We start from the raw sequence: 7,430 nt of genomic DNA, 5'->3' as shown, positions 1-7,430 counted from the left end.
TCTGTCCTTTTGGTTTTAGTAAATTATTATTTAATGCCGCAACTCTTCTTCCTCATTAGTTTGGTTTTTGTGTAGTTTATTTGAGTATTTTAAACAGGTACTTACTTATCATTTTACAATGTAATCCTACCTATATAATCATTTATAGATTTTGTCTATTTGAATTGCTTTAGATATGCAACTTTTATTGGTTTCATTGAAAGTCCTTCCATCATTCGACACGTATCTTTAACTCCTGTGAGTTTACCAACATTATAAAAGTGACAATTTTACCTCAGACTCTACATTAACTACAACAAAATGGTATATATATATATATGCTGTGTGTATTCAAATATACCTTCATTTACAAGTCTGGACTCGAGTCCCGGTATTTCGAAACTCATCCACATTTCAAATTAGGGATTCCTGCAAGACGAATTGCGGAAGCTTAGCTGCCTCTACGCCCTTAGCGCATTATGCTAAGGCACGCGCCCGAATGTTTTCACGTATACCCTCATCTTAGGACCAACCCCTGGATATAATATATCTGGCAAACTTTACATATATTTGTACCGTAAATCCTCGTAATATATCGCTCTATTTTTGTACGTTGACTGTAAATTTAAGGCGAGAACGTAAGTATTTAATGAATGTTAATGTGGTTTCACGCGGTTCGCAATTGGTGTAAATGTCTCTCGGAATTCGTTGTTTGCGCAGTGATGTACGAATGCCGCGAGTTTAATGGATAAATCCTGCGAAATCAAATATGTTTAGCTAAAGTTCATTTTCTGCTAGATTTACCTACCGTTTTATATATTTACTACACAACGCGATAAAAGGAAAAATATCCACATGCAACAGTAAATAACGTGTTCTTTCATATAATCAAGATTTGTCTGTTATTCATTTTCAAATATTTGCTTAAGCAATTTTTAAGCCTTTAGCCAATAGGTATAACTATATACCTGCCTAACAGTATTTACCTAAAATTAAATGTCCCTGTTACAAGTCTTTACGACACATTTCTCAATGAAACTGAGACCCACCATCTACCCAGTACCTAATTACGTTCCAAGGCAATTTCGAAGGCATACAGCAGTCTGTTCAACATAAAAATTTCATGAAAAAAATTAAGATAAAGCGAGCGATCTGAAGACGGATGGCGGTGATTCGTAATGTGAAAATGGGCAGGCTTTACCCACGTTTGACGTAACGGATAAATTGATATTTATAAGTTGAAGGGACAAGGATATCGTTTAAAGGGATTCCCTTTATTGCCTCTGAAGGGCGGATGGCTCGTGTCTAGCCCCAGGTTATTATGAAATATACCAAGTTCTTCAAAACGTCGAAGGTATATTTATGTGTCGCCGCGTGCAGGAATTATCTACCGGGTCGGATGTACGGAAGCCATTACCATCCTTTTATTGGTATAATATTTAATTTTGGGCCTTTAGCTAGTCCTCGGTAGTGTAGACACATATAAATCGGAGAATTATTTAGTGCACCCTGATAACGCGGATTCTGTGGGCTTAGGAAAAATTGCGTGTTGGGAAATTATTGTAGGGTACGGAAAAATTCGGAAAAAATAAGTTTTGTGACGTCTTCTTCTATCGTGTGAGTTAAGTGGACTACCAACCTCAGCAACCCTGATGTCAGGGTTATTATTGAGCCGCCAAAAGCCAACATGGCTCACGTAACGACCACGTACATTAGTAAGTAGTAACCGGGACCAACAGCTTAACGTTCCTTCCGAAGTACGGAAACGACGCGACGTTAAAAAACTTTTTAATTTTTACAGAAGAGGTAAAATCGATATTAATATTTGGATCCGTGTGTTGCTAACCCGGTGTGTTTTGAATCCGGGGAGTACTAACCCGATTTTCAACTAATACATTAACGCACTAAAACGAAATCGGGTTAGTATACCTACCCCAGGTTCAAAACACATCGGGTTTGCAACATACGGACCCTAATATTCTGCTTACTTATCAAAGTTCAGATTTTTCAAAAAGACGCTTACGTGGTTATATTACGAAGCGAGGTTATCGTGTAGGTATGGAATGTCTATTAATAGTATGGATTCTTAATAGCTCCAAATTGTTTAACTTAATTGGTATCTAGTATGGATAAAGTAGATATAGGGCCTTACGGAATTAGTTCATTTATTTATGCGACCGCCCTGTCGGGATAAGATCGGGGTTGTGTGTAAATCAGGCGACATACACGCATGCGCAATAAGCCTTAGAAAAGCATTAATTAGTTAGGTAGCTAAAAAATATGGTGTACTAATACAACAATAAAAACATCTTCGATACTTGTAACGTTGTAACTGGAATGTGCTTACAAGCGTTTCAGGATTACTACCTAAAGGTGCTGATATAACTTTATAGACTAAGTATATCGGTCTCTCAAACCCGGTCAAAAAGACCGGGTACTCATCATGAGGAGAAGAACATTATGAAAACACGAGTCTTGATATCCAACGTAGGGTCACGAGCATTAATATGGATACACTTTGGTACCATGTCACAAATTGAACAGTAAGTCTCACTAAATGTCAAATATGTTAGTGCGACAGAGTCCTAAAGTGGGTACATTATATTGCTCATGACTGTACTCACTTTACCGCTAAAAATGACTAAGTTGTGAAAAAAGGAGACAGTAAAGACTTGTCCATAAAATACTTATACATAACATAGCATTACGCCTGTATCCCTAAAGGGGTAGACAGATGTGTATAATACGTTTATACTCATTCCCCGCCATCCATATCCAAGTGTCATAATATAATATGGTGCGAGCTTATCGCCATTAACCGGACACATTTCCTGGAAACCAGGTGATATCAATTATCTATGATCCAAACAGTAAAAAGTAAGTAAGTCTATAAATTATGTAATACAAACTGGATTAAAAGAAAAGAAAGGAAAACATGAAACAGTAGGACTAGGGCCCTGTGCTGGGAGGTTTTCTGGCCACGTCTTTCCCTCAGCGTTACAGATTCCGATGTGGTAGTAGTATTACAGCTAGTTACATAATATGTAATTTAATTATGTTTGACGTTCAAAAAGCGCTAACTTTGTAAGCCAATTTTGAAAAATAAATATTTTTGAATTTTAAACATGAATTCGAACTTATAAATTCGAATTCAGTGGTTTACAGCCGAGTCGGGATTCAAACTCATGACACAACATGGTGTAAGTCATGCGTTCACGGAACACGACTATCGCGGATTCTAATAAAGCTTTCATTTAATCAGTCATGAATTATACGATTAATTATATTAATTACGATTAATTATAGTCATGAATTATAACTTATCTTACAAACGTTTAATTATAATTACATTTTAGATATAAAATTAGTTATATTTTATTTATCCGCAGCCTGATGGCTTCGCATCGCTTAGCGGCGTTCAGCACATAAATCAAGAGTCGCAGCTGGTGCAGATCTTTTCAGGAGGCCGCTCTAAATTATAATCTGGTCGAGACAAAAAATATTAAGGATTTATTGTTCACTTCTGTAGCTATTATGAGAAGCCATTGTTTAGTTACGTCGTTTGGAAGAAATTTGTGGAAGTTTACTTAGGTTAAAGAATAAAGAATAATAGTAGTATAATTCGTATGGAACGGTAGAATAGGATAGACATTTAGGAGTCGCCGTCGCCGGACACGCCTTGGACGCGATGATGATGATGATAGAACAGTAAGTCTCCGCCCCGCACCAATTCGCATCAAGGGCCAACCTCACCCCCTCTGGGACTTTAGTCATAAATGGCCGCTGAAAGGTAAGAGGGACAGCGCGCGAACTGTGTCTCATTTGCACTTAAGGCACACGGTAAGAATAAGATCTTTATAATTAAAATACATAACAACGGGTTCTTACCGCGTTTAAAGCAGGGATATGAGACTCCTGATATTTCGACACTGTTGCAAGTGCCATGATCACGGGATGACTGATGATATTGGAGTGGAGTAGGTAGATCCATAATTTTCTACGGGCAGACATATCTGTCTACCCTCTTTCTTTGCCGCTTGTTTATGTATTTGATATTGGAATGTTCGGAACCATCTGAAAACGCACCAAACTCACTACGACAAACCGCACTCACTGTGTCCTCACCTTTCGTCGCCACATTAGGCTGTTTTAAACTTTTTACACTTATCACTGGATTCCACATGCTCGATTATTTGATTTTTTTTTAAAACGCGGTAAGAACCCGTTATTATGTGTTTTAATTAAGATGATAACAGCGTAAACTTAAAACAATGAATAAGATTTTTATATGCAGTGCCCAGGGTATGTTTAGGTAAAGACTAGTTTTATATAGAAAAGAATCGATTGACCTAAGTATCGACGTCACAACGCTAGCTTACGTACTTTGACAGGTCTAATTCTTACCGCGCATTGAGACGATTGTAAAAATATGTTATCTTATTGAAATATATTCAACAATAGGTATGTTTTTTAGTATTTTAGCTAAGTGGGAAGTTTACATAAGTATGTAGTCATTACATAAGTCATGTCACGGGCTTTTGGTGGCTCAATACTAATCTTGTCATCAGAGTTGATGAGGTAAGTCATTGATCTCACAACCTTTTGAAAGAAGATAAGTAGAACAGTTGTCGATTTTAGAACAATCCAGCAGGATTTCCGACGTCTGTCGGTTTGTCACTAAAGGCTTTCATTCCTTAAATAACCCTCATTAATTAAAAAGCAGTGTTGCTGTTGCAGATTCTTGTAATTTCTTCTCCTCAGACATAACACCTTGCAAACTGACGTAAATTCAAAAATGTTAAATTGACCTTCAGCAAGTTTATCCATGATAATTACGTTGAATAAATGATTCCGATTTCTGATTTCCTTGTCATAGAACACTTAATAAATGTAACTCAGTCAAGTACGAACCTTTGGAAACCGAACGGAAGAAAATACCTCTGAATTTAGTTGGATTTTAGCCCACAATAACACTGAAACATAAGAACTAAACTCTCATTTTGAACTAAAAACAACATATTTTCGAATGCCTAAATTCAATATTTCCCTTCTCGCTAATTGATAATCCTTTGGCCACGTTCGTTCAGAAATTCGTTATAAACAAATATTAATCGGGATTGGTGGAAGACAAAAGTTAGGACATTAATATATTGCGATCGGCTGCAAGTTTCAGAACGGGTCAGAGGTGTTCGGCCGGGGCGGGCGGCAGCAATTATCGGAAACTACGAGTTAGTGCTACTGGAATAGACTTGTAAAGCGCCTCATATCCAGATCGAGAGTACTAACGGCGAGCACGCATGAAGTCTTTGATACGAATAGAGATAGTGAAGATGGTGTGTCAGCATTATACTTAGTAAGTGCAATCCATACCTACTCCAAAGAGAAATGGGCGCGATCTTATACAAATATACATATATGTATGTATAAGACAAGTAATTAAAAGTTACCCAGTCATTACTACAATTTAAAATGTAATTTTGTCTTAATAACGGGTTCTTACCGCGTTTAAAATAGGGATATAAGACTCCCGATACTAATATTACTATTATTTTATTATGTGTTTTAATTATGATAATAACCGCGTAAATTTAAAACAATGTATAATTTTGTCTTCCGTAACTCTTGCTTATTTTAAAGCAACTCTCTTCTTTTTCTCACTCCGCCTCCCTCTTTCTCTTCTCCGCTGTCACTTCCAGCCATCTATCTCTCCGGCAGCGTCACCCGCACACAGTAGATAAAGTAAAGGCCCGGGGCGCGCGTCACCCGCCTGATTTATACGCCCGCCCTTATCCAAGATTACGATGACCGCCATCCACTTGCTTAGCTTAATACTCTATACATGCTTCCTTATGTATGGTATTGTAATGTAAAGGTTATGTAATGAAAGATTAAGGCGTAGATTAAGGAGTGTCTAGCGTGTTTTCTTCAGTTTAATACCGAGCTACTATGGTTGTAGTTAAGTATTGTTTCCAGGATTTGCGCCCGGTTAATATATGGTACGGTTACGAGCATTAATATGTATACACTTTGGTACCATGCCACATTAACTTTTTTGACAAATTGAACTGTACGTCTCACTAAATGTCGAATATGTTAGTGCGACAGAGTCCTAAAGTGGGTACATTATATTTCTCATGACTGTACCTATGAGACTTAAATATAGCTGACGAGGAATGGGTGTATATATTATAAACCTCTGCTACCCCTCCAGAGATACAGGTGTGATGGTATTATGATCGTTGTTATTATGGTTGCCCAAATAATAAGTATCCTTTGTAGTGCAAGCAGTATTTGTTAAAAAGCAACTTAAGACTCTTTTATTTTAAAACAACAAATCCTACTCAAGCTAATATTTGTTTTTTTTTCATCTACATACAAGCAAGCAGATTATGACAATAAGTGCTATTTTTGAAATAATAATTCGTTTAAACTTAACACTATATTGTATATAGAGAATTGGCAATTTCTATGTCGATATAATGTTAAAATGAAATAATACTCTTACAGAGTAGCTGAGTAGGAAGATATTTACTTAGTCCTAACTAGAGCTTAGTTCAGACATTTATATCGTTTAAATATAAAAACTGGAATATATATACACATATATAAAAGAAAGTAAGTACCTACCTAATCCGATTTTCCAGTTTTCCATATTCAAAATAAGAGTAATGTGTTTGAATTTGATTATAAAGATCCGTCGGGATTTATGTGTGGTGCGATGCAAAGGGTGTGTATTTATTAAAATGCTAATTTTCTCTCGCCAGCCTTTAGATACACGCTATCGGGGATCCGCACACTTTGTGTACCGCCTGTAGATTTATACCATACGGTGAGGAGGTACTAGTGGTTCTCGAAGGATCATGTCGTCTTAAATTTAACTCCACGGAAGCACCTTTTTAAAAATTTTAATCACATTCAGACGTGATTTTTTGTTAACAAAACCTCACAAAAGACACGCAAATTTCAATCCAGGTAAAAAAATCTAGTCCCAGTTTTAACTTGAAACTAAATTAATTGTAGGTTCTGTTACAAAAAAATTGCATCACAATGTCATTTTTCAAAAAGTGTTTACGTGGATTTCAGAATATAATTCCACGATATAAAAGAGAAGCTAGTGGAGTTGCAGTCTGCGCGCAAGTTCTTGTCACCGCCCGAGGTATGTGAGCGATAGGGCGGGAGAAGTAGTCAAGAATTGATTGGCAGACTAAGTCAGCTTGACACACAGTTTGTCAATCAGTCAATCGCGCTTTCCCCCGTCTCACCACATCAGACGATGAAAAGAACTGGCGTGCGGTTTATAGGTAGTAACATTTGGTAATGATAATTTGGATATCGATAAGAACATGTATCGATGGAACACTATTTTTTAATTATTTACACCAGAGAGTATTTAAAGCGACTTCTAGCATAAATAGTGTTGTGGTTTATTTTTGACGTACCTATACAAAAAT

The sequence above is a fragment of the Pectinophora gossypiella genome, chromosome 10 (assembly GCF_024362695.1).
Source record: "Pectinophora gossypiella chromosome 10, ilPecGoss1.1, whole genome shotgun sequence".
Lineage (NCBI taxonomy): Eukaryota > Metazoa > Arthropoda > Insecta > Lepidoptera > Gelechiidae > Pectinophora > Pectinophora gossypiella.
Note: the sequence above shows the minus strand (reverse complement) of the source record.